Source organism: Pleurodeles waltl, chromosome 12, assembly GCF_031143425.1.
Source record: "Pleurodeles waltl isolate 20211129_DDA chromosome 12, aPleWal1.hap1.20221129, whole genome shotgun sequence".
Lineage (NCBI taxonomy): Eukaryota > Metazoa > Chordata > Amphibia > Caudata > Salamandridae > Pleurodeles > Pleurodeles waltl.
In genome coordinates, this window is record NC_090451.1 from 535,591,918 (window position 1) to 535,619,392 (window position 27,475).

At 52.0% G+C, this 27,475-nt stretch overlaps 1 long non-coding RNA gene across 1 annotated transcript; it reads right to left on the minus strand.

Annotated features, from left to right (window-relative positions):
* Positions 1 to 1,025: 1,025 nt before the first annotated feature.
* LOC138267492 (uncharacterized) lies at positions 1,026 to 27,319 on the minus strand. The gene is made up of 2 exons (XR_011199813.1): positions 27,184 to 27,319; positions 1,026 to 1,262 (listed from the first exon to the last, which is right to left on the minus strand). It is a non-coding gene; the product is annotated as an uncharacterized lncRNA (long non-coding RNA).
* Between the last annotated feature and the right edge of the window lie 156 nt (positions 27,320 to 27,475).

Here is a 27,475-nt window from a genome sequence, read left to right on the forward strand (position 1 = left end):
AGGGTGGAGTGGCACAGGGTGGCGTAGAGTAGATTATTTCAGAGTTGAATGGAGCTGTGCATGGTAAAATGGAGTGGTGCAGGATAGAGTGCAAAGGTGTAGCATAGAGTCGCATGGAGTGCAGCGGCATTGGGTGTAGTGGTGCAGAATAAATGACAGAGGCTTAGACTGCATTGGCATAGAGCTGAGTGGTGCAGAGTAAAGGGCAATGGCATGGAGTGCAGTGGTGCAGAGTAACAGAGGTCAGTGGCATAGAGTGCAGTCTTGCAGACTACAGTGTCTTAGAGTACAGTATTGTAGAGTGCATTGGTATAGACTGCAGTAGCATAGAACATTGCAGAGTAGAGTGCTGTAGAGAGTTGTAGCATACACTACAGTGGTGCAGAGTAGCATAGAGTGGCATATATTGCAGTGCCGTAGAGCGCAATGGTGTAAAGTGGCATAGCATTCAGTGATCTAGAGTGTTGCAGAGTTGAGTATAGTGGCATAGAGTGCAGAGGTGCAGAGTAGTTGACATAGAGTGCATTGGTTTTCAGTAAAGTGGTGTAGGGTACATTGGGTAGAGTGCAGTTGTCTAGAGTCGATTGCAATATAGCTCAGTGGCATAGAGGGGTGCATAGTGGTGCATCATAGAGTAGAGTGGCGTAGACTGCAGTTTTGTACAGTAGATTGTTTCAGAGTAAAGTGAAGTGACGTAGAGTAAAGTGCTGCAAGGTAGAGTGGAGTTGTATAGATTAGTGGTGCAGAGTGCATTGGCATACAGTGGAGTGGTGCAGAGTAAAGTGGAGTGGCCTAGACTGGACTGGTACAGAGTGCAATCTTACTTACTAAAGCAGAGTGCATTGTCTTAGAGTACACCGGTGCAGAGTAGAGTATAGTGGCACAGAGTGCAGTGACGTAGAATGCAGTGGTGCACAGTAGATTAGAGTGGCATAGAGTGAAGTGGAGCAGAAAAGAGTGGTGTAGAATGAAACATTTCCTAGCTATCGTAACAGAAAGTTTCAACTCTATTAAGAACTCGGATGTGAGGATTATGCCTTCTTTCTCCACTTTATTAAACAGCAGCCGAACAATGCATAAAACTACTATTCCCATGCACACTTGAAAATTGGAGTACCAGAACTAACCAATCAAAATATAAAACAAAACCAATCAGGAACACTCAGTCCAAATATAGTCCATTAATTATCTTCAGGCTTCCTCTTTCGTCACACGAGCCAGGTTGTCATCCTGTTCAGAATCCTGTTTTGGTGTATCAGTTCCTATGAAGAAAAGGAAGTTTTAGAAGAAGGTATTCGGAGCATTGAAGAAAAAAGACCGAAAGGAAGAGACATGAGAATGAATCTAAACAATTAATTACATTCTATAAGTTTATTACAATAAATCTGAATGGATAATTATGAAGTACTTACTACATTCAGGCAGGGCTCATTTAAATTTAAAAAGGTTTACCCTGAAAATTATTCTAATATGACCAGGAGGGATAATCCTCGCCTCCGAGTCCTTAATAGAATTGAAACTTTCTTTTACAATAGCTAGGGCATTTATTATTCTATGTCAGGACCAGAGGCGAAGATTATGCTAGTTCAAAGCTTGTTCACCACCAACTGAGCAATGTCAAAAACTGGCTTGAAATAGAATCTCTTGAAGGTGGAATCCGAGAACCAGTTTGGGTGAGGAAACTGCTTTATGCGGTGTAAGGAAATGCCTCCTTGGCATGGTTACCCCCTGACGTTTTGCCTTTGCTGATGCTAAGTTATGATTTGAAAGTGTGCTGGGGACCCTGCTAACCAGGCCCCAGCACCAGTGTTCTTTCCCTAAACTGTACCTTTGTCTCCACAATTCGCACAACCCTGGCACTCAGGTAAGTCCCTTGTAACTGGTACCTCTGGCACCAAGGGCCCTGATGCCAGGGAAGGTCTCTAAGGGCTGCAGCATGTCTTATGCCACCCTAGGGACCCCTCACTCAGCACATGCACACTGCCTCACAGCTTGTGTGTGCTGGTGGGGAGAAAATGACTAAGTCGACATGGCACTCCCCTCAGAGTGCCATGCCAACCTCACACTGCCTGTGGCATAGGTAAGTCACCCCACTAGCAGGCCTTACAGCCCTAAGGCAGGGTACACTATACCACAGGTGAGGGCATATGTGCATGAGCACTATGCCCCTACAGTGTCTAAGCAAAACCTTAGACATTGTAAGTGCAGGGTAGCCATAAGAGTATATGGTCTGGGAGTTTGTCAAACATGAACTCCACAGTTCCATAATGGCTACACTGAAAACTGGGAAGGTTGGTATCAAACTTCTCAGCACAATAAATGCACACTGATGCCAGTGTGCAATTTATTGTAAAATACACCCAGAGGGCATCTTAGAGATGCCCCCTGAAACCATACCCGACTTAGACTGACTAGTTTCTGCCAGCCTGCCACACACCAGACATGCTGCTGGCCACATGGGGAGAGTGCCTTTGTCACTCTGTGGCCAGGAACAAAGCCTGTACTGGGTGGAGGTGCTTCTCACCTCCCCCTGCAGGAACTGTAACACCTGGCTGTGAGCCTCAAAGGCTCACCCCTTTTGTTATAGCGCCACAGGGCATCCCAGCTAGTGGAGATGCCCGCCCCTCCGGCCACAGCCCTCACTTTTGGCGGCAAGGCTGGAGGAGATAATTAGAAAAACAAGGAGGAACCACCCACCAGTCAGGACAGCCCCTAAGGTGTCCTGAGCTGAGGTGACCCTTACTTTTAGAAATCCTCCATCTTGTGAGTGGAGGATTCCCCCAATAGAATTAAGGATGTGCCCACGTCCCCAGAGGGAGGAGGCACAAAGAGGGTGTAGCCACCCTCCAGGACAGTAGCCATTGGCTACTGCCTTCCCAGACCTAAACACACCCCTAAATTCAGTATTTAGGGGCTCCCCAGAACCTAGTAAACTAGATTCCTGCAACCTTAACAAGAAGAAGGACTGCTGACCTGAAGCCCTGCAGTGAAGACTGAGACGACAACTGCTTTGGCCCCAGCCCTACCGGCCTGTCTCCCAACTTCGAAGAAAACTGCAACAGTGACGCATCCAACAGGGACCAGCGACCTCTGAAGCCTCAGAGAACTGCCCTGCAACCAAGGACCAAGAAACTCCCGTGAACAGCGCCCCTGTTCAACAACCTGCAACTTTCTTGCAACAAAGAAACAACTTAAAAGACTTCACGTTTCCCGCCAGAAGCGTGAGACTTTCCACTCCGCACCCGACGCCCCCGACTTGACCTGTGGAAAACCAACACTACAGGGAGGACTCCCCAGTGACTGCGAGCCCTTAAGTAGCCAGAGACGACCCCCCTGAGCCCCCACAGCGACGCCTACAGAGGAAACTCAGAGGCTCCCCCTGACCGCAACTGCCTGTAACAAGGGACCCGACGCCTGGAACCAACACTGCACCCACAGCCCCCAGGACCTGAAGGAACCGAACTCCAGTGCAGGAGTGACCCCAAGGTGACCCTCTGCCTAGCCCAGGTGGTGGCTACCCCGAGGAGCCCCCCCTGTGCCTGCCTGCATCATTGAAGTGACCCCTGGGTCCCTCCATTACTTCCTATCTAAAAACCGACGCCTGTTTGCACTCTGCACGCGGCCGCCCCCGTGCTGCTGAGGGTGTACTTTCTGTGCCTTCTTGTGTCCCCCCGGTGCCCTACAAAACCCCCCTGGTCTGCCCCCCCCGAGGACGCGGGTGCTTACCTGCTGGCAGACTGGAAGCGGGGCACCCCTGTTCTTCATTGAAGCCTATGTGTTTTGGGCACCTCTTTGACCTCTGCACCTGACCGGCCCTGAGCTGCCGGTGTGGTAACTTTGGGGTTGCCTTGAACCCCCAACGGTGGGCTACCTTGGACCCAACTTTGAGATTTCTAAGTGTTTTACTTACCTGCAAACTTAACCTTTACTTACCTCCCACAGGAACTGTTGATTTTTGCACTGTGTCCACTTTTAAAATAGCTTACTGCCATTTTAACAAAGATTGTACATGATATTGTGATTATTCAACAGAGTACCTAGAGTTCCTAGAGCACCTAAGTGAAATACCTTTAATTTGCACTATTACTTGTAAATCTTGAACCTGTGGTTCTTAAAATAAACAAAAATATATATATTTAGATATAAAAACCTATTGGCCTGGAGTAAGTCTTTGAGTGTGTGTTCCTCAGTTATTGCCTGTGTGTGTACAACAAATGCTTAACATTATCCTCTGATAAGCCTACTGCTCGACCACACTACCACAAAATAGAGCATTAGAATGATCTCTTTTTGCCACTATCTTACCTCTAAGGGGAACCCTTGGACTCTGTGCACACTGTTTCTTACTTTGAAATAGTAAATACAGAGCCAACTTCCTACATGCGGTTTACGCAGACCGAAAAGAAGTTGACGCTCTTCAGGAGGATGAATATCTGAGGTCATCTCCTCATAAGTTTTGAGGCAACGAACCACACACAACTTTGAAACATCTAGGAAAGCCGGATAAGAAATTATTCTGGTATTAGTTTTTGTTCGTCTACTTACCGTGAAGGATATTCCAGAAGGAGAGAATGTTCTATCAGAAACATCCAAGGCACGGACATCAGAAACCCTTCTACAGGATATAAGACAGAGAAGCATGGCTAGCTTGGCAGAAAGTTCCTTCCTGGAAAGATATTGATTACGTTGCTAAGATAAGAACAGATTCAGTACTTGACTGACATCCCAAAGGGAAGAATAACGGGGCTCAGGCGGTAAAGAAAGTCTAACACCTCGAAGGAGACGACATACTAGTTTATGTTCCCCTAAAGGAACACTATCAACCATACAATGACCAGCTGAAATAGCTGGCCTAAATGTATTAATGGATCAATATGCCATTCCTTTAGAAGCCAGACAGGCAAAAAAAGAACATGAACTACATCAGCTTCCACGGGATTGCAACCCCTTCGCAAACACCAACGGGCCCATCGACCCCAAGCTGATCTGTAACGCTTCGACGTACTGGGAGCCCACGCCTTTGAGAGTAGATCCTCAGCTTGTTGTGAAAGTCCTGGGACCGACCATTGTCCCCAGAAATTCGCCACGGCATCAATGATAGAGAACCTTCCAGAACTATCTGATGAGGCATATTGTCCGGATTGAGAAGCGGCGAGGGAAAAAGGGGGAGTCGGATTGGAGAATCCCAAGAAAGTTCTGGGTCTTCTGGAAACCAAACTTGCGACTTCCAAATTGGTGCCACCAAAACCAATTCACTTTGCTAGCGGTGAACATGAGCAGACGTTCGAGTTAGCATCGCAAAGGGAGGGAAAGGCATAATCTTTCTCCCGACTCTAGTCTTGAAGAAAAGCATCTGTGGCGGTTGCCAAAGGATCCGGTTTCCAGCTGAAAAATCTGGGAAGCTGGTCATTCAGTCTGGATGCAAAGAGATCTATTGTAAACAGGACCCCATAAATCCTAAAAATGAGAAAACACCTCCAGATGAAGTCCCTGAAATGTCTGGAGTAAAAATCCGCAATCTGATTTTGACTGCCTGGAAGGTATTGAGCAGTGGCTGAAATTTGATGATCCAGGCAGAATTGCCAAAAACTGGTCGCCAGATTTGAAAGAGCCTTGGAACGAGTGCTCCCTAGTTGGTTGATATAACAGACTGCTGAAATATTGTCCATCTTCAGGAGAACACACAAGTGGATCGAGTCTTTGGTCCAGCACTTGACTGCAAATGAACCAGCTAAAAGTTCCAAACAGTTTATATGTAAATTGTGTTCCTCCAGAGATCAAGTTCCGCCAGGAAAAAAATCTCTGCTTCGAGCGCCCCAGCCTGATCTGCTGGCGTCTGACTCCATTATGAGATCTGAAGCAGAGCCGAAGATTGCTCTTCTATTCCAGGCTTCCATATGTAATAGCCACCAATGTATTTCTTCAATTGATTCTTCTGAGAGAAGGACTTTCTGAGAATAGGTGAGACCTCTGCGAAGGTGATAAGCCTTTAAACGCTGAAGAGCCCGATAATGGAGAGGGCCGGGAAAGATTGCTTGTATAGATGAAGAGAGGAGCCCTACTAAGCGAGCAATCTGTCGGAGTGAAACCTTTTGCTTGGTCAAAGTACGTCGCAGTTCGTGACGGAAGGAATTAAAAGAGATTTGGACTCCTTTATGACAAGACCTAGGTCTTGCAGTAAGTTGATAGTTGTCTGAAGTTGGTCAGAGAGTTTCCTGGGACACTGAGCCAGGATTAAGATGTCACTGAGACAGACGATTAATCAAATACCCTGTGTTCTGAGATGTTCCACAACATACCTGAGAACCTTTGTGAAGCACCATGGTGCTGAGGAGAGACCGAATGGAAGGGTTGAGAACTCAAAAGTCTGATTTCTCCAGATGAATTGAGAAAACGCTAGCGCGGCGGAAAGATGGGAATGGTCAAATAAGCATCCTTTAGATCTAAACGAGCTAACCAATCCATAGGGCGCAAGACGTCTTGAAGAAGATGGATTCCTTCCATTTTGAAATGGCGATAAACCAGTCATTCATTGAATTCTTTTAGATTGATGACTGGTCTTCGACCTCCATCGGCTTTCTCTACTAAAAACAGATTGCTGATGAACCCTCAAGGATGCGGCATCGCTGGACAAATAGCTCCTTTGTCCAACAGTGCTGCAACCTCCACGTCCACCAGAATGGTATTTTGAGAGGGAAAAAACAGAGGATTTGGACAAAAAACTTGTTTGGGAGTGCCGACAAACTCTATGTGAAAACCCTTGACTGTAAGACCCATGCATCCTTTGTTAATGATTCCCATGCCTTGATAGAATTCGCCAAGTTGCCCCCTACTTTTAGAAGGGAAGAAGGGATAACACTCACCGGAATTGGATGTTGAAGCTCCTCTGCCACCTCGATACCTGAAGTGTCTGCCTCTTGTGGGGTAAAAGTTGGCAAATCTTGAGATAGTTCCTTGTGCCCAGCCAGTCGAGCACCCCCTGCCTCGACTGGCCCTGTGGAAAAAATGGGTTGGAAAAACCCTCTTCATAGATGATTGCGCCTTATCTAATGAAGTGAAAGTGTTCACAAATATCCCCAGTTCTTTAATGAAGGGTTTGCCAAATAATCCACCTTGAGCTACGGCACCCACTTCCGAGTCAGCCAAATCTCCTAATTTCAGTTTGACTTTGATCAGAAGAAAATGGCGCCGCTCAGTAGTGAGTGCACAATTTGCATTGCCCAGGAAAATGATACTGCATTGAGCCCAACCTGAGAGAATATCAGGAGAGACAAGCACACAAGAGGATTTTGCGTCCTCAGCCATGTCAAGAATTTTAGTTAAAGGGCCCAAAAATATCTAAGAGCTTATCTTGACAAGCACGCCACGCCCTATCTATTCCCTTTTTTGGATCTTTTATGGATTTCTGTAAGAATGTAGACATTCTGGAATCCAGCTCAGGAGTTATGGCTACTTTATCAGGTAAAGAGGGACGGGGACACTCAGCCCTATGACAATTACGATATTCTTTCTCTAAAGGTTTCCTAATGCGGCCCGCCACATAATTTGCAACCTTATCAGATGAGGCCCTGTCGTGGGTTGGTCAGTAGACGTCGTGGCAGAGCGTATGCAGAAGAATAGTTCTGACAACTGTTTATGGTAATAGGGTATTGTAATTGATTTTATTTTGATTTTATTTGTCCATATAAATCATTCTTTCCGGGTTTTCTGTTTAACTGTTCCTCTTTTATGTGTCTCTGTTTCTTTCTGTATTTTCTGTTCTTTCAGTTCTTGTGGGCTGTTTCTGTGAACGTTTTTTTCATAATTTCTTCTCTCTTTTAACTTTTTTTGTATCTTCCCAGGGTCTCGTTGGTAGACGGTCCCACCGCAGGATGTATCCAAGAACAGGGAACAGATGGGAAAAAAGGTAAGTAAGCTTTGTTTTCTTTATTCTGTGCTGTCTCTTTATAGAGGGGGAGGGGGAAAAGAAGACCAGAGGAAGTAGAAGAAGTAAGTAGAAAAGGAAAGACCCCTGCAAATATGTGACTTCTCTTAGATATTGTGACGGATAGCGTGCAATTCTTGTTGTGATACTCCTTTACTACTTTTCTAAGGTGCCACAAACCTGTGCCGGTGAAATACATGCAGCCTGGTAACCACAGTACCCAGCGTTGTAGGAGAAACTCCCTTTATAGTTTAAAATCAAGATTCCTTCTTTCTCTCCTTCTCCCCGTCTTTCCTTCCTCCCCACTTCCACAAATAATTAGCAGGATTTTGTATGCAGGCATGTACCTGCATGAGCCACGTCCCGCCAGGGTTGTGGCGGGTTACTTTGTTTCCTCTCGCAGGTTCTCTTTCTCCTGTCTCGAAGGCCGCTTCCCTTTTGATTTCTCCTCAGAGCGTGCCTCTTCTCTCCGCGTCTTTCTTCTCCGTCGCTCTCCTTCTCATCCCTCCTCCTGATGGTGCCTTGTTTTCTGCTTCTGTCTCTCTGGCGTTCTCTCTGTCTCCTCCGTCGTGAGTCTCTCGCTGCACTTTTGAAACCCGGATATCCGTGTTCGTGCGCATGATCCACTTCCTCTCACCTTCGATAGTGCCCCCAGGGTATGCTGGGTCCTACCCTCGTGATGGTGTCCAAAGCCAGAGTAACTCTGTTACATACGCTCCCTATTGGAAAGGGCTGATTGAGGCCTGTTTCAATGGGTATCTTGACAAATAATCTGCAGTATTTTTTTTTTTTTTTTTAGATGGGCTATGTTGGGTGCGCATGCCGCAGTCCGAGACGCGCTGGACTTGTGTGGCTGCTGGGGGCGGGACTAGAGCCCCATTAAACCTGCTTTGCGTGCCAGCTTCGCGGGATGCGTTGGACTCAGCTGCAGGGGACGGGACGAGAACCCCTTTAAACCTGCTTTGCACGCCCGCTTCGTGGGACGCGCTGGACTTGTGTGGCTGCTGGGGGCGGGACTAGAGCCCCTTTAAACCTGCTTTGCGTGCCCGCTTCGTGGGACGCGTTGGACTCTGCTGCAGGGGGCGGGACCAGAGCCCCTTTAAACCTGCTTTGCGCGCCCGCTTCACGGGACGTGCACGACTTGTGTGGCTGCTGGGGGCGGGGCTAGACCCCCTTTAAACCTGCTTTGTGCGCCCGCTTCGCGGGACGCGTTGGACTCAGCTGCAGGGGGCAGGACCAGAGCCCCTTTAAACCTGCTTTGCACGCCCGCTTCGCAGACGCGCTGGACTTGTGTGGCTGCTGGGAGCAGGACTAGAGCCCCTTTAAACCTTATTTGCACGCCCGCTTCGTGGGACGCATTGGACTCGGCTGCAGGGGGCGGGACCAGAGCCCCTTTAAACCTGCTTTGAGCGCCCGCTTCGCGGGACGCGCTGAACTTGTGTGGCTGCTGGGAGGCGGGACTAGAGCCCCTTTAAACCTGCTTTGCGTGCCCGCTTCGCGGGACGCGCTGGACTTGTGTGGCTGCTGGGGGCAGGACTAGAGCCCCTTTAAACCTGCTTTGCGTGCCTGTTTCGCGGGATGCGTTGGACTCAGCTGCAGGGGGCGGGACCAGAGCCCCTTTAAACCTGCTTTGCGCGCCCGCTTCGCGGGGCGCGCAGGACTTGTGTGGCTGCTGGGGGTGGGACTAGAGCCCCTTTAAACCTGCTTTGCGCGCCCGCTTCGCGGGACGCGCTGGACTTGTGTGGCTGCTGGGGGCAGGACTAGAGCCCCTTTAAACCTGCTTTGCGTGCCCGCTTCGCGGGACGCGTTGGACTTGTGTGGCTGCTGGGGGTGGGACTAGAGCCCCTTTACACCTGCTTTGCGCGCCCGCTTCGCGGGATGCGCCCGGGCAAAGCCCGGGCCAAGGTCGGGCCAATCCTGTGCCCGTCAGCGCCCGGAAGAGGCTGGGCTGGGCCATACCTCTTTATTTTACGTATTGGGGTCCAGCGATCAGAAATTGAATACATAGCAGTGAGGTCTGAGGAGTTTAAGTTTATTGCAGGTGAGTGTAATATTGCAGTGTTCTAGCAGAGCTCTAGTGGGGAGCAACAGAAGAGCCAAGCGTGCACAAGTGAGATCTTGATCAAGGAGCCTCCAGAAAAGCGAGACAATGTGACTGTCGGCTAGGGGAATGGCAGGATCTTGCTGGTGGCGGCTGGGGGTGGGACCAAGCCCCTTTAAACTGAACACTGCGCTCCCGCTTTGCAGGAAGCGCAGGATCTTGCTTGTGGCGGCTAGGGGTGGGACCAAGCCCCTTTAAATTGAACATCGCCCATCCTTTGCCCGTTATTGATAGGAAGAGACAGGGCATGGCCGATTCTCTGGGTTCTCTTTTCCCTGTTATATTTACCCTTGAGAAATCTTATTAATTTAATTAGGATGGGGAAAAGGAAAGCTAGTGGTAACCCTATTGGGCAGGGAGGGGCGAAGAAACTACCCCGACATGCTGCTGAAAACTGCACACTGACTCAAATTGCCGACCTATTAGAGGAAGTAGAGAGCCTGCTAGCCAATAAATCTTGCAAGTCCTCCAAGAGAGGGATTGACGTTGCAACTAAAGACATAAAGGGGCATATTTATACTCTGTTTGCTCCGGATTTGCGTCGTTTTTTTTTAACGCAAATCCGACGCAAAACTAACTCCATATTTATACTTTGGCGTTAGACGCGTTGAGCGTCAAAGTTCATGGAGTTTGCGTCATTTTTTAGCGTGGACACCTTCCTTGCGTTAATGATATGCAAGGGAGGCGTTCCCTACAAAAAAATGACTCCGAGGCATGTGCGTCGTATTTATACTCCCGGGCAAAAATGACGCCCGGGAGTGGGCGGGTCAAAAAAAATGACGTCTACCCTCGTTAGCGTAATTTTTTAACGCCTGCTCAGGGCAGGCGTTAAGGGACCTGTGGGCTCGGAAGGAGCCCAGAGGTGCCCTCCCATGCCCCCAGGGACACCCCCTGCCACCCTTGCCCACCCCAGGAGGACGCCCAAGGATGGAGGGACCCATCCCAGGAAACTTAAGGTAAGTTCAGGTAGGTATATATATTTTTTTTTGGGTGGCATAGGGGGGCCTGATTTGTGACCCCCTACATGCCACTATGCCCAATGACCATGCCCAGGGGACATAAGTCCCCTGGGCATGGCCATTGGGCAAGGGGGCATGACTCCTGTCTTTGCTAAGACAGGAATCATTTCAATGGGTGTTGGGAGTGAAAAAAAATGACGCAAATCGGGTTGAGGCGAAAAATTTGCCTCAGCCTGACTTGCCCCATTTTTTCACGCCCAAACTCCATTTTCCCCTACGCCGGCGCTGCCTGGTGTAAGTCATTTTTTTTTACGCACACCACTCCACAGCGCCGGCTAACGCCGGCTAACGCCGGCTAACATCATTGAATAAATACGGCGCCCGCATGGCGCGTTGGAATGGTGTTAGCCGGCGTTCCATTTTTTGACGCACAACTGCGTTGGCGCAGTTGTGCGTCGAAAAGTATAAATATGGGCCAAAGTCTTTCTTTAGCCCTGAGAATAGAGAGCTGCTGCCAGAATCACCATGGGGAACTCAGTTGGAGTCTATTATATCAGAAACCCCTGCTAACTTTGTAGAGAGCGCTAATCTGAGCGTGTCTAACCACCAGGCCAGCGCGTTACCTCCCATAAATTCTTCTAATCGTTTCTTACCCGTTGTCTCCCTGGCAACCGCTAGTATAGAGAAGAACGTACCAAGGGAAGCTGAGGAGGCATTAACACACTTAGGGGGTCATTCTGACCCTGGCCGGCGGCGGAAGCCGCCGGCCTGGCTGGGACCGCCAGAATACTGCTGCGCGGTCAAAAGACCGCCGCAGGTATTCTGGGTTTCCCGCTGGGCTGGCGGGCGACCGCCAGAAGGCCGCCCGCCAGCCCAGCGGGAAACACCCTTCCATGAGGATGCCGGCTCCGAATGGAGCCGGCGGAGTGGAAGGGGTGCGACGGGTGCAGTTGCACCCGTCGCGATTTTCAGTGTCTGCATGGCAGACACTGAAAATCATGGTGGGGCCCTGTTACGGGGGCCCCTGCAGTGCCCATGCCATTGGCATGGGCACTGCAGGGGCCCCCAGGGGCCCCACGACACCCCATACCGCCATCCTGTTCCTGGCGGCCAAAACTGCCAGGAACAGGATGGCGGTATGGGGGTCGGAATCCCCATGGCGGCGCAACAAGCTGCGCCGCCATGGAGGATTCCCCAGGGCAGCGGAAAACCGGCGGTACACCGCCGGTTTTCCGTTTCTGACCGCGGCTGTACCGCCGCGGTCAGAATGCCCGAGGGAGCACCGCCAGCCTGTTGGCGGTGCTCCCGCGGTCGTTGGCCCTGGCGGATTTTACCGCCAGGGTCAGAATGACCCCCTTAGTCATTCAGGGGGAACGCCCTGTTGAGGTACAGCTAGTACAAATAAGAGCAGAGATAGTGAGCCTAAGAGAGTATCTTACATCATTCAGTCACATGATACATGAGAAGTTGGACGCAAAGCCTTTAGGAGTAGCTCAATTTCAATTGTGGATTGACGTAAAGCCCCCATAGCGAAGGCAGTGAGGGATGATGTACTCATCAAAAGGTTTCTGGAACCCCGTGCCCTAAGCAATCTGTCACTGGGCATTGTGGGAGCAGAGGTAGGAACACATTGCAATGGCCAAGTAGACGGGAGGGACTGTGGACCAGCATCCTCTATAAATAAGACCAGCAAGAGATTGCAAAATACTGGGGATGGCAACGATCCCCTAATTAAACTCTTATCCTGGAATGTGGCAGGTGTGCTATCAAAAACAACTAATCCAGAATGGTGCAGTTTCATAGACCAACATCATATTATTCTATTAGAGGAGACATGGGCCCCTTCTATGATTTATAGAGCAGGTTACTGGACCTTCCAGAAGGCTGCGCTCACATCGCCATCTGGGAGGGCATCAGGGGGCCTGATAACTTGGCTAAAGCACGATCTGTTCCCCAAGGCAAAGGAGCTATTCACCCCCACTAGGGATATATTAGCTGTGGAGGTTGAATTTAGCAGTCCAAGGGGGCCTACTCGTATAGTATTTGTAAATATATACATTAGACCTGGCCCACAAAACACTCAGATTGCTCTGCTAAATTCGCTCACAGATTTTTTTAACCATTTGCCAGGGGGGCAAGGCTTAATCGTTGCAGGAGGCTGCAATATACAACTGAGTTGTAAGGATGATTACCAGCAAGAAGGAATCCAGTTTGCAGACCCCTGGGACAGATCAGGCCCGGTCCAGGTCACAACAAAGAAAACAGGGGGAGCATTAGATTTATTTGAGAACCTAAAAAAAACTATGGGGCGAAGAATAGTAAATGGAAACACGAAGTCGGACACTCCGGCGTTGCCTACATATAGAAAAGGACCATACTCGAGCCATCTAGATTATATTTTAGTGGATGATATACTTTGGAACTCTCTCATTGATATGGCTGTCTCTCCACGAGACGATAGTGACCACCAAGCTCTCTTAATTTCCACATTTAATTGTAATACACTGACTAAATGGGTTAAGGGTAATGCTTTTATCGCAACAAACGATTATAAAAACGTGAGATGGGAAATGGTGGCAGAAGATGTAAATTTTCAGATATCAATATATAAAGTGGTTATATCGACGCTCCTCCCCCTGAAGTACACTGACTTTGTACTGGTTGACCTGATTAATTTGCATGGTAGTTTGGTCAACCGATTAAGACCATATTTTCAGGTAGTAAGGAGGTGGATAGAAACTAGGGACAGATCACTGAGATGGTTCTCTAGCTCCTGCCGACAGGCAAAAATACAGCTATTGGGAGCATTGAAGGCAGGGAGTCGCCGAGAGATAAGAGCAACCAGGACTGCATATAAAACAACACTAAAAAATGCCAAAAAAGAGTGGAAAACCAAACACTGGAACGCTTTGGTAGATGCTCTCCATGAGAAGGATACAAAACTGTTCTGGAAATTAGTGGCAGAAAAAGGACATTCCCAAAACGTGGAGAGCTATCCAGCAATCCAGCCAGAAATTTGGGTGTCACACTTTGGGAATTTGAACAGAGTGGCTCAGACTAGCTGCATCATTGTTCCTCCACCAACATCAGAGGGGTCTTCTACTTCTTATACACAAACTATTGGGGCAGCTATTTCATCTAATTTTGATTTGGACCTTTTCACCCTAAAAGAAACAACTTTTGCTCTTTAAACATTACGTAAAGGAAAGGCTCCTGGGTTAGATGGTATCCCAGGTGACTTGTATTTGTCTCGAACCAGAACTTGGTCTTTATATCTAAATGCCCTTAGTAATGAGATTCTGAGGGGTGGTGGGCTTCCCCCCACATGGCAAGGAGCAATCATAGTCCCTGTTTTTAAAAAGGGGTCAAGGGAATTACCAACTATCTATAGACCAATAAGTTTAATTGATGTGAGCCAAAATGTATTCTGTAAGCAGGTCCTGGTCAGACTGCAGACATGGATAGAGGACTTTCAGATCCTCTCCAATTTTAAGACAGGATTCAGGAAAGGAGTGATTACAGCAGACCAGGTGTTCAGGTTTAACCTCCTTTGCTGGAAATACCTGATACTCAACAAGAGCCACTTGTATGTGGCCTTTATTGATCTGAAAGCCGTCTTTGATATTGTCCCACAGGACCTATTGTGGAATGTCTTGGGGTCTTACCAACTTGACAAAGAATTGCTGAGATTGATAAAGTATCTCCATGAGGGTACTTATGCTCAGGTACGCTGGTCTCAAGGTGGAGATCTGACAGAAGCCATACCCGTTGATAGGGGGGTTAGACAGGGGTGTGTTTTGGCTCCCACACTGTTTAACCTCTTTATCAACGGTGGACCAGCTGATGAATTGCAACCATGATGCCCCGAAACTAGCAGGAGTCTCTGTCCCCATTTTAATGTTTGCGGATGATACTCTATTGATTTCAAGAACCCCAATGGGCCTCCAAAACGAACTTGATGCTTTTTCGAATTTTTGTGCCAAGAGGGGCCTTGAAATAAATCCAACTAAGACCAAGTTTATGGACTTTAATCCGCATAAGTCATTCAGGGGGAAAATGACCATAGCTGGACAATTGGTAGAGAGAGTTAGCCAATTTGATTACTTGGGGATCGGACTAACGGATGACCAACAGTGGTCGGCATAGATTGGGAAGAGTTTGTCTGCCCTCCGGCAGAGGTCAGCAGTGATAGGGAAGAAAATTGCCAGCATCTCGGAAGGGGAAATTTCACCTGCCATTACAGTGTACAAGGCAACGGCAGTGGCTGCTTCAATTTATGGTGCCACGCTATGGGGCTATTGTAATTCCAGAAGTTTGACAACAGTAGAAAATCGCTTTATGCGTAACTTTTTGCGGTTGCCAATGAGTACTCCACTCACACTCCTCAGATTTAATCTAGCTCTAAACGAGATTCATATTGAAATTGCCCTAAGACCTCTTATGTATTGGGTCCGTCTTTGGACATCCGAACATCTGTCCACCTATCAAGCAGCAGCAGTTGAGCTTCTAGTGGATGGTGGCGCATTAAAAATTCCTTGGTTTAAATACATTAGATACAAGAGTCAATTCATTAAAATGGAGGAGGTGTGGAGAGATCCTTGCAAACTAACCAAGGAAGTAAAAGCACGCATAAGGCAGTGCTACTGAGAGACTATTTTGGTGCAGACTTGGACCAAAAAGGCCCAAGGTAGTAGGACATTACAGTTCTTAGATCATAAGTGCAGTCCCAAGTTTGAGGCCTATATGGACAACATAAATCCTCCCTATATCAAAAGCCTTTTTATTAAATTTAGGCTAGGGATTTTGCCACTCAAGACATTCACTGCAAGGTGGAGTAAGGAGGATAACAACTTGAGTTTTTGCCATTTTTGTCATGAGCAACCAGAGACACTTGCACACTTTGGCCCTCATTCTGACCCTGGCGGTCGGTGATAAAGCGGCGGCCAAGCCGCCAACAGGCCGGCGGTCTAAAATATGCAATTCTGACCCTGGCGGGAACCGCCAACACAGCCCGCCAACTTAACACTCCGCCCGCCACAGCGGTACAAACAAACAGCGCGGCGGTTCCCGCCAACAGCCAGGCGGCAGACAATGTACCGCCCACCCTATTACGACCCACCAATCTGCCTCCTTTTCCGGGGCGGGAGCACCGCCGATAAGAACACGGCGGAAACAGACTACGAACGGGAAAACGCTCACCTCTACGCACTCCACGCGAGATTCCGGCAGTATGGAACCAGAGTTGCAGGTCATCCCCGCACTCCTATTCCTGCTCATATACCAGGAGCACGCCCGGCGGCGCGGAAGACATCGGTGAGTACTGCACCTACGACACAGGGGAGGGAAAAGATTACCGGCACACACCCACCCACCCACACCCACTACAACACACACATCAATGCATTCCCACAGATCACTGTCACAACCCACAAACCACCCCCCTCCGAAATAATGCAAAGACCAAAAGAAGAGATCATAAACGGGCAGATATATTGAAATATGTACACCAGTAATCCCAATAAATAAATAAACTATGTACAAAATATATACAGCTACTAAATGTAGTCCAACCACTGTCCGTGGATCACAGGCGTCCTGTGCAAAGGGGCAAGGCCCAGTCCCACGACAAGAACTCCACGGAGAGAACACTGCAGGGGCATCATAAAGAAAATAGGACAGGCACCTCAGGGGGAAGGGAAGGGGGGGCACCTCAGCCACTTGAGTACACGACGCCAGATCCACGAGGGGACTCCATGACCACTGGGCCATCCTGGGGAGAGCAAAGCCACAGTCCAAACAGTCCATACAGTGGGTGGCCTGCCCACTGGGCCATCCTGGGGAGAGCAAAGCCACAGTCCAAACAGTCCATACAGTGGGTGGCCTGCCCACTGGGCCATCCTGGGGAGAGCAAAGCCACAGTCCATACAGTCCATACAGTGGGTGGCCTGCCCACTGGGCCATCCTGGGGAGAGCAAAGCCACAGTCCATACAGTCCATACAGTGGGTGGCCTGCCCACTGGGCCATCCTGGGGAGAGCAAAGCCACAGTCCATACAGTCCATACAGTGGGTGGCCTGCCCACTGGGCCATCCTGGGGAGAGCAAAGCCACAGTCCAAACAGTCCATACAGTGGGTGGCCTGCCCACTGGGCCATCCTGGGGAGAGCAAAGCCACAGTCCATACAGTCCATACAGTGGGTGGCCTGCCCACTGGGCCATCCTGGGGAGAGCAAAGCCACAGTCCAAACAGTCCATACAGTGGGTGGCCTGCCCACTGGGCCATCCTGGGGAGAGCAAAGCCACAGTCCAAACAGTCCATACAGTGGGTGGCCTGCCCACTGGGCCATCCTGGGGAGAGCCAAGCCACAGTCCATACAGTGGGTGGCCTGCCCACTGGGCCATCCTGGGGAGAGCAAAGCCACAGTCCATACAGTCCATAACAGACCCCACTGCCACTGGAGGAGGCAAGTTGGCCAGAGGACATCCTGCAGCCCTGCCCGAGATAGATCCTGCCCTGCCACGTCTGCCAAAGGGCCAGCGGTTCTTGCCTTGAAGGGCCCAGTTCAGCGGTTCCTGAGACGGCGGGGCCCAGTTCAGCGGTCCTTGCCCTGAAGGGCCCAGTTCAGCGGTTCTTGAGACGGCGGGGCCCAGTTCAGCGGTTCTTGAGACGGCGGGGCCCAGTTCAGCGCTCCTTGCCTTGAAGGGCCCAGTTCAGCGGTTCTTGAGACGGCGGGGCCCAGTTCAGCGCTCCTTGCCTTGAAGGGCCCAGTTAAGCGGTTCTTGAGACGGCGGGGCCCAGTTCAGCGGTTCTTGAGACGGCGGGGCCCAGTTCAGCGGTCCTTGCCTTGAAGGGCCCAGTTCAGCGGTTCTTGAGACGGCGGGGCCCAGTTCAGCGCTCCTTGCCTTGAAGGGCCCAGTTCAGCGGTTCTTGAGACGGCGGGGCCCAGTTCAGCGCTCCTTGCCTTGAAGGGCCCAGTTCAGCGGTTCTTGAGACGGCGGACGGTCTATGGCCAACTGCTAATTGCCTGGTGGTGCCCTCCTGGGCAGCGGGGATGGTGCTCCTTCACTGCCCACCTGGGCTGTGGGTGGTGGGGCCCTCCTGGCCAGCTGGGCTGGGTCCTCCCTGGGCAGCGGCTATGGGGGTGGTGGGCTCTCCCGGGGCAGCTGTGCCGGTTCCTCCCGGGGCAGCGGCTATGGGGGTTGTGGGCTCCTCCTGGGCAGCAGGCCTGCTGCCTGACCTCTCCGACTTGCTGCCCTTGCCCTCCTTAGTCGTCGGCCTGTGGCCCTTTCCTCCCTTTGGAGCTGTGGCTGGTGACTGTCTCTGGGTGGTGTCCGGGGGGGATGTAGAAGGCGGGCTCCTGCGGCGCCCCTTCCGCCTTCTGCTCCTCTTCCCAGGGGGTGGGCTGGCTGTCCCCTTGCTGCTGGGCGAAGATCCAGACATGCGGGCTGGCGGGCTCCAATACCCCTGCACCCTTGTCAAGGGGGCTGCAGGGCTGGTGGTGGCTGAGGTGCTCTTCTTACCCCGACGAGAAGGAGGGGGGGGCTCAGGGTCACGAAAGAAGTTAGTAGTGGCGAGGAAGAGCTTCTTGGGACAATGGAGAGTGGTAGGTACAGTGGGAATGGGAGTGGAGGGAGAGGATGTGGTTGTAGGTGAGTCACGTTTGCTGTCTTTGGGTGCAGGTGCAGGAGGGATAGGCTGTCGTGAGGTGGATGGCTGTTGGGTGGGTGGGTGGCTGCGTTTGTGTGGTGTGGAAGAGGGGGTGACAGACACAGTGGGAGAGGACACAGGGGACGTGTAAATGGCAGTGGGGGTGGTGACTGCACGTGTGCGGACTGGAGTGGAGGGTGTGCTGGTGATGGAAACACTGGTTGATGGTGAGGTGAATGGAGGTGTGAGTGTAGACGTCACAGGGAGGGAGGAGGGAGACGAGGAGGAGGGGGTCACAGAGGTGGTAGTGACTGTTGGCATGTCTGCATCGGAATGTTGCGTGTGTGAATGTCTGCGTGATCTGTGGTGCTTATGTTTGGATGAGCTTCTCTTGGGTGTTGAGGTGTGTGCAGGCTGGTCTGATGGTGTGGGTGGGACAGGCAGAGGAACAGGAGACTGGGAGGAGGGAGTTAGTAGAGGCAGGCAGGAGACAGGGACAATGGCTGCCGTCAGTGCTGAGGCCAGAGCCTGGAACGATCGCTGATGGGCAGCCTGACCCGAATGAATGCCCTCCAGGTACGCATTGCTGCGATGAACCTCCCTCTCCACCCCCTGGATGGCATTCAAAAGGGTAGTCTGCCCAACAATGAGCGTTCGGAGGAGGTCAATGACCTCCTCACTGAGGGCAGCGGGGGTAACAGGGGCAGGGCCTGAGGTGCCTGGGGCGAAGGAGATGCCCGGCTTCCTGGCAGAGCGGGCACGGGGCGAACGCGGAGGGGCTGCTGGGAGGGCGGAGATGGTGCGCTGGGTGGCGGCTGTACCTTTAATGGCGGGGGGCACGGATGGTGCCACCCCCGCAAGGGAGCCCCCTTCCGAGGACGTGTCCGTGTCGCTGCAGGGTCCAGTCGTCCCCGTCGTGGAGCTCCCCTCGCCCTCCGTCTCACTGGTCCAGTCTGACTCTGTGGCATGGCCCTCCTGGGCCATGTGAGATGCAGCTCCCTCCTGCCCCGATGCCACTTCTCCTCCGCCTGATGATGCTGATGCACACAAGCACAGAAAGACAAACAAAAAGGGGGGGGGGGGAGAGAGAAATAAAGGGATATTGAGTACATGGATCTCCGGTACAGTTAGCGGACATGACAGACACAGATGCCCCCTGCACTAAGTTGCGCACTTGGGGTCCGCTACGCATTCCGTGGAACATGCCCTACACGCCTAGAGTTGACAACTGCACCCATGGATGACACGGCCCAGGGATGGCTGTACTGACAAACTACTGAGGGTGGTGGCTGGGGACACAGGGGCTTACGGGGGTGCCCAGCCTACAGATATCGCCCTGGCCTAGGGGGACCCCCAGCCCTCCTCCCCCAACCAGACACCTCCACTGCGCGACAACAGAGTAGATAATGCTTGTACTCACCCCCTTGTGTCTGCTGTGCTGCCCTCACGCGCCCATCCAATTCAGGGTAGGCCACCGCCAGGATCCGGAACATCAGGGGGCTCAGTTGACGGCAGGCACCCCGCCTACGTTGGGAGGCCATCCCCAGCAGAGACTCGGCGGTCTTCTTGGTCCCGCGGCGGATGTCCTCCCACCTCTTGCGGCAGTGGGTGCCCCGTCGATGGTGGACCCCCAGGGTCCGGACTTCCTTGGCGATGGCACGCCAAATCCCGATCTTCTCATGGGCGCGGACCTATGTGACACGTACAGGGAGGGAGAAATACCACGTTCAAGTTTGTCAGCATTTTCCTTTCCAGTGGCCCAACGCCCCCCATCCCCGCCAGGCCCCCCGCCATGACCCCCGCCAGGCCCAACATGCCCCCCATCCCCGCCAGGCCCCCCGCCAGGCCCAACATGCCCCCCATCCCCGCCATGCCCCCCGCCAGGCCCAACATGCCCCCCATCCCCGCCATGCCCCCCGCCAGGCCCAACATGCCCCCCATCCCCGCCAGGCCCCCCGCCAGGCCCAACATGCCCCCCATCCCCGCCAGGCCCCCCGCCATGCCCAACATGCCCCCCATCCCCGCCAGGCCCCCCGCCAGGACCCCCGCCAGGCCCAACATGCCCCCCATCCCCGCCAGGCCCCCCGCCAGGCCCCCCGCCAGGCCCAACATGCCCCCCATCCCCGCCAGGCCCCCCGCCATGCCCAACATGCCCCCCATCCCCGCCAGGCCCCCCGCCAGGCCCCCCGCCAGGCCCAACATGCCCCCCATCCCCGCCAGGCCCCCCGCCAGGCCCAACATACCCCCCATCCCCGCCAGGCCCCTCGCCAGGACCCCCGCCAGGCCCAACATGCCCCCCATCCCCGCCAGGCCCCCCGCCAGGCCCAACATGCCCCCCATCCCCGCCAGCACCCCCGCCATGCCCAACATGCCCCCCATCCCCGCCAGGCCCCCCGCCAGGCCCAACATGCCCCCTATCCCCGCCAGGCCCCCCGCCAGGCCCAACATGCCCCCCATCCCCGCCAGGCCCCCCGCCATGCCCAACATGCCCCCCATCCCCGCCAGGCCCCCCGCCAGGCCCAACATGCCCCCCATCCCCGCCAGGCCCCCCGCCATGCCCAACATGCCCCCCATCCCCGCCAGGCCCCCCGCCAGGCCCAACATGCCCCCCATCCCCGCCAGGCCCCCCGCCAGGCCCCCAAGCCAGCCAGTGGCCCCAAATCCATATTGAATTAAACTCACTTGTTGGTCTGGAGGACCGTAGAGTAGCGCATACTGGGGGAGGACCCCATCCACAAGTTTCTCCAACTCCTCTCCAGTGAAGGCAGGGGCCCTTTCCCCAGGTGCAGCAGCCATTGTCCCTTCCAGACCGAAGGTCACAGCAACACTTGCAGTATAGGTCCTCTCCTGTGAAAGTTCAAGTCGCAAGTGGATAAGTAGATAGAAAATGGCGGTCACGTCCGCGGCGGTGCGTACCGCGGCGGTGCGTCCCGCCACCGCCGGCGCCCTTCGCCATTGGCTCCTGAAACCCATAGGCTTCAATGTTAACCAATGCGGCTTGGCGCCGCGGTCTTGGCCCGCCGCCCGCCGCGGTGTGCCACGCCAGCGCATTGACCTCACATCCCATTGTCACACTTCACAGGTCAGGCAGCCGCCATTTCCAGGGCCCACATGGCTCAATTTCAACTGCGTCACACAGGCCTAGGCCTTGCTTAGCCACTCAGACACGCCATTCACTGCATAGAGAATCGTTTACTGTGCTAGCTGTGAGTACGTACCTGTGGGTTGCTTGACTGTGTGCTCCATGTTGTCCTTCCTAGGCACCGTCCGCTGGGTTGGGCGAGGAGACGGATGAATCCTCCCGTGTACCGACCGCTGGTGGACCTGTCGACAATGGAAGAACGCCACATTATCCTGACCTACCGTCTTAACCGTGCCACTATCCATGAACTGTGTGCCCAGCTGGAGCCCGACCTGATGTCCCCCATCCGCCAACCCACAGGGATTCCCCCTCTGGTGCAGGTCATGTCAGTACTCCATTTCTTGGCAAGTGGGTCATTTCAGACAACCGTGGGAATTGCTTCTGGGATGTCTCAGCCCATGTTTTCGAAGGTGTTATCCAGAGTGTTGTCTGCCCTGATGAAATCCGTGAGGAGCTACATCATTTTCCCTGAGGTGGGCGAATTGGCTACAGTGAAGGGTGATTTCTACGCCCTTGGACATATTCCCAACGTAATTGGTGCCATTGATGGGACCCATGTGGCTTTGGTTCCCCCAAGAGACAGGGAGCAGGTGTACAGGAACAGAAAAAATTACCATTCAATGAACATCCAGGTGGTGTGTTTGGCTGACCAGTACATCTCGCATGTAAATGCCAAATTCCCTGGGTCAGTGCATGACGCCTACATCCTCAGGAATAGCAGCATCCCTTACGTGATGGAACAGCTACAGAGACACCGTGTATGGCTAGTGGGGGACTCTGGGTACCCCAACCTGTCGTGGCTACTGACCCCAGTAAGGAATCCCCGGACCAGGGCAGAGGAACGGTACAATGAGGCCCATGGGCGTACTAGGAGGGTGATCGAACGCACCTTTGGCCTCCTAAAGGCCAGGTTTAGGTGCCTGCATATGACAGGTGGATCCCTAATGTACTCACCTAAGAAGGTGTGTCACATCATCGTGGCCTGCTGCATGCTTCACAACCTGGCTTTGCGCCGCCAGGTGCCTTTCCTGCAGGAGGATGGTCGAGACGGTGGTGTTGTGGCAGCGGTGGAACCTGAGGAGAGTGACGAGGAGGAAGACGACGGGGCTGAAACAGACAACAGGGACAGAATCATTGAACAGTACTTCCAATAGGACACAGGTAACATTTCAAAGATAATTTAGTAAATGTTAACTACTCTCCAGCATCTCTGCTGCCTGTCTATTTGCCCCAGTGTATGATGACTGAGTTTTGGCTTTTCCCTCCCTATTTCAGATCTGGGGTCCCCACTACGAGTCCTGTGCTTCGTTTCCCCATGGACTACAGCTTTGTGGCAGCTGTTTGTTGACTTCACCATGTACAAGGACATATTTGCACTGTCATGTCAATTACAATCTATTGAAATCACAGCCAGACTCCAGATATTTTGGTGCAAAATAGGTGTTTATTTAAGTGCTCAAAATGGGATGGGTGGTTTCAAGTGGGTGGGGGCTATGGTGAAGGAATGTCCATGGCAGAGTCCAGAGTAACAGTCACACAGGTGCATTGTCCAGAGGCCTGTGGAGAGATGGAGCATGGGCAGTTCAAGGATGGACAGGGTGACAATGTGGAACAGTGGGATGACATCAGGTGGTATCCATTGCTGGCGGGGGTCTTGACATCCTACTCTGTCTTCTTGCGAGATCTCAGGGCCCTCTTGCGGGGTGGTTCTTCTCCTGCAGGAGGTGGGGGTCTGGTGGGCTGCTGCTGTGCGGGGGCCTCCTGTCCACTAGCGCCGGCGGAGGTGGTTGGCTGTTCTTGGTCCAGGCTAGTGGCAGGGGCCCTTGGGTGTTGTTGAGTGTCCGCCCTGTTGTTGACGAGGTCCTGCAGCAGCCCTACCATGGTAACCAGGGTGGTGTTGATGGCTCTGATGTCCTCCCTGTACCCCCGATAGTGTTCCTCCTGCAGTACCTGGATCTCCTGGAACCGGGCCAGTACCGTCGCCATCGTCTCCTGGGAGCGGTTGTATGCTCCCATGATGGTGGTGAGGACCTCGTGGAGAGTGGGTTCCCTGGGCCTCTCCTCCCCCCCCTGTCGCACAGCTGCCCTCCGAGTTCCCCTGTTTCCCTGGGCCTCTGCCCCCTGGCCGGTGTGCCCACTACCACTGCCCCCAGGTCCCTGTTGTTGTTGGGGTGGTGGGTTATCCTGGGTGCCCTGTAGTGGTAGACACACCGCAGATTGACGCGCCCTGGAGACAGAGGCATGGGCCCGCTGGGTGGGAGCTGTGCTGGTGTTCCCAGAGGGGTTTGGGTCTGTAGTGGCCTGGGCCTGTGTGAGGGGAACCGACTGTCCAGAGGTCCCCGATGGTCCGGGCTGGTCATCGGTGTCCAGGTCGACAGAGCTGCTGTCATCGCTGACGGCCTCTTGGGTGGGGGGTGTGGATAATTCTGGCCCCTCCGCCGCGGTGTGTTGACGGTCGGGTCCTGCAGGGGTATAGAGGTATGGTTATAGTTTCAATGTGTGGCATATGGGTGTATCTGTGGGTTCTCGTGTCCCCAAGTGCTGGCATTCGTGTGTGGGGGCTTTGGTGAGGGTGGCTTGTGGGGGGGATGTGTATATGCATTGGGCATGCTTTGGTGATGGGTGTCCATGCTTAGTGGACGCATGCAGGCCTAGGTTTTGGGATGTGTGGGTTGTGATGGCGAGACATTGGCGGGGAATAGGTGTGCTGGGGGTGGGGGTGAGGATGGTGGTGGGGGTGAGGATGGTGGTGGGGGTGAGGATGGTGGTGGGGGTGAGGGTGGGGGTGAGGATGGGGGTGGGGGTGAGGGTGCGGTTCGAGGATGGGGGTGAGGGTTGGGGTCTGATTTGGCATGCAGGTGGGGGGGAAGCAGTATTGAAGCTTCAACTTACCAGTATCCATTCCTCCGCCGACTCCTGCGAGGCCGTCAGGATGCAGGATGTTCAAGACTTCCTCCTCCCATGATGTGAATTGTGGGGGTTGAGGTGGGGGTCCTCCGCCAGTCTTCTGCACGGCGATGTTGTGCCTGGATACCATGGAACGCACCTTCCCCCGTAGGTCGTTCCATCGCTTCCTGATGTCTTCCCGATTTCTGGGGTGCTGTCCCACTGCGTTCACCCTGTCGACAATCCTCTGCCATAGCTCCGTCCTCCGGGCAATGCTGGTGTATTGTATCTGTGTGCCGAACAGCTGGGGCTCTACCCGAACGATTTCCTCCACCATGACCCTGAGTTCTTCGTCTGTGAAGCGGGGTTGTCTTTGGGGTGCCATGGGGTGGTGTGTATGATGTGTGGGGTGGAGTATGTGTATTTAAGTGAGTTGAGTGTGGTGGTGTGTGTTGTTTTGTGTGTGGATAGTGTGTGGGTGATGGTGTTGAGTGGCTGTGGCTGTTATTTTTTGGATGCTGGTGTCTCGCTCTTGCCTTCTTTACGAATTTTTTAGCGTAGGGGTTTGTGGGTGATGTGGGTGGGTGTTTTATATCGTATTGTGTGTGTGGGAGTGGTGTGTGTATGTGTATCAGGTGTGTGGGATTCAAATCGTCCAATGTGGCTGAGTTTTGTTCGTTTGTGTGTATTCTGACCGCGGCGGTGTGTCCCGCCAATGGAATACCGCGTTTGAATGACCGCCGCGTGGATTCGTGGGTCGTAATGGCATGGGCGTATTTCTGTTGGCGTGACAGTGGAGGTTTTGTCACCTCCACCTTTCCGCCGACCGCTGGTCTGGCGGTCTGTTGTGGCGGTCGGATTTTCGGAGGTTTGCCTTCTGCGGGTCAGAATGACCGTGGCGGGTTTCCGCGACCGCGGCGGGATTATGGAGGATTTCTGACCGGCGGTAGGCGCCTTTTACCGCCGAGGTCAGAATGACCCCCTTTATGTCCTTTTGCCCTAGATACTTGGTTTCTAGGAAGAAGTGGATCATTCCCCTATGTAGATCAATGGGGATAAGAAAATACAATACATCCTTACAAATTTTGATAAGCGATACAAGTGATAAGGTAGTTTTCGCAGTCGCAAAATATCTTCAAAGTGCATGGGCTGTAAGAACTAGAGAAAATCTTGCTGAATGATTGGCAAAACCAAAAGTACTCAAGACAGAAGTAGATTATTAAGCAAAATTAAGATAGAATGGTTTTTAGTTTTCTAAAATTTGATGTCCGTTCCGTATTGTTCTCATAACTGTGTGTTTTAATAATCTATTTTAGAAGAAACTGTCAGGGCTTTTTAATGTACTATGTGGCATCCTCTTTTTCTATTCTTAATTATTTTATTGTACGATTATGGTTTGTTGTTTTATTGGATACGTTTATGGCTTTTAGCCGAAATAAAGTTATTTATTGATATTGATTGACTCGTACATCCTCCCAGACTGATTGGATCTGATCTTTTAGTTGCTGTGTATATTCAAGAATGTCCTTATCGTCTATCTCTTTTTCTCCCCATCTTTCTGCAGCCATATCTAACAAGGTTCTGGGTTAATGTCCAAATACCAATTCGAATGGACTATGTCCTATCGAGGCTTGTAAATGGTTCTATATTGAATGCAGTACTAGGGGTAACTTCTTGTCCCAATCTTTGCCAGAGTTAGAGATTGTCTTTTTTAATAATGTCTTAAGGGTGCGATTATATCTCTACACCAAACCATCTGTCTGTGGGTGATAGACGGAGGTGCGAATTTGTTTTACTCCTAGTATCTGACATATCTGAGCCATTAATCAGGACATAAATGGTGTACCCTGATCAGTGAGTAATTCTCTTGGAAAACCTACCCGCGAAAAGAACACTACCATAGCATATGCCACGCTTTTAGTGGTCATGCTAGTAAGAGGGATAGCCTCAGGATACTATGTTGCATAATCCAACAAGACAAGAACATACATATAGCCCCTAGAGGAAGGGGTTAAGGGGCCGACTAAATCCATACTGACCCTAGAAAAGGGTATGTTTATAACAGGCAAGGGGAAAAGGGGAGCTTTTTTTTACTGCTCCTGGGTTGATAACGTGACATTTCGGTCATTGTGCACAAAATTTGAGAATGCCCGAAAATACCCCAGGCCAATAAAACCGTTGAAGTAGATATTCTTCTGTTTTCTCTCATCCAAAGTGTCCCCCTCCCACCAGACTATGGGCCTGATTACAACTTTGGCGAAGGGGGTTAATCCGTCCCAAATGTGACAGATATCCCGCCCACCATATTACGATTCCATTATATCCTATGGGACTCGTAATGCGGTGGGCGGGATCACCGTCACATTTGGGACAGATTAACCCCCTCCGCCAAAGTTCTAATCAGGCCCTATGTGCCAAATGTAGTGCTTGAGTACAATATGGATGCAGTATTACTAGCTGGAATTTTTCCTGGTCATTGTGTCGTACAACGCTATATATTAAACCATGATGAAATATGGACTCACCTGCTCACCAGAGTGGTACATAAACCTGAGAAGACGTTTGGTGGCATTTCAAGCAACCCCACAAAATATGCTGCTCTCTGCTGATGACGGGCGAAACCCAGAAACACGTGTCCAGAGATACACAGCACTTGCTGCACCTACTAAGGTAAAAGACTTTGATTACTTTTGTTAATGTGAAACAAATCTGACTGCATTTATCAAGATGCATTGGGGCCAACTTTTTGCTGGAGTGTGAGGCAGTGTGCTCCCTTTTTTTTTTGCAGTGTGTCGAATGACGGCTCCCTTGAGCTAA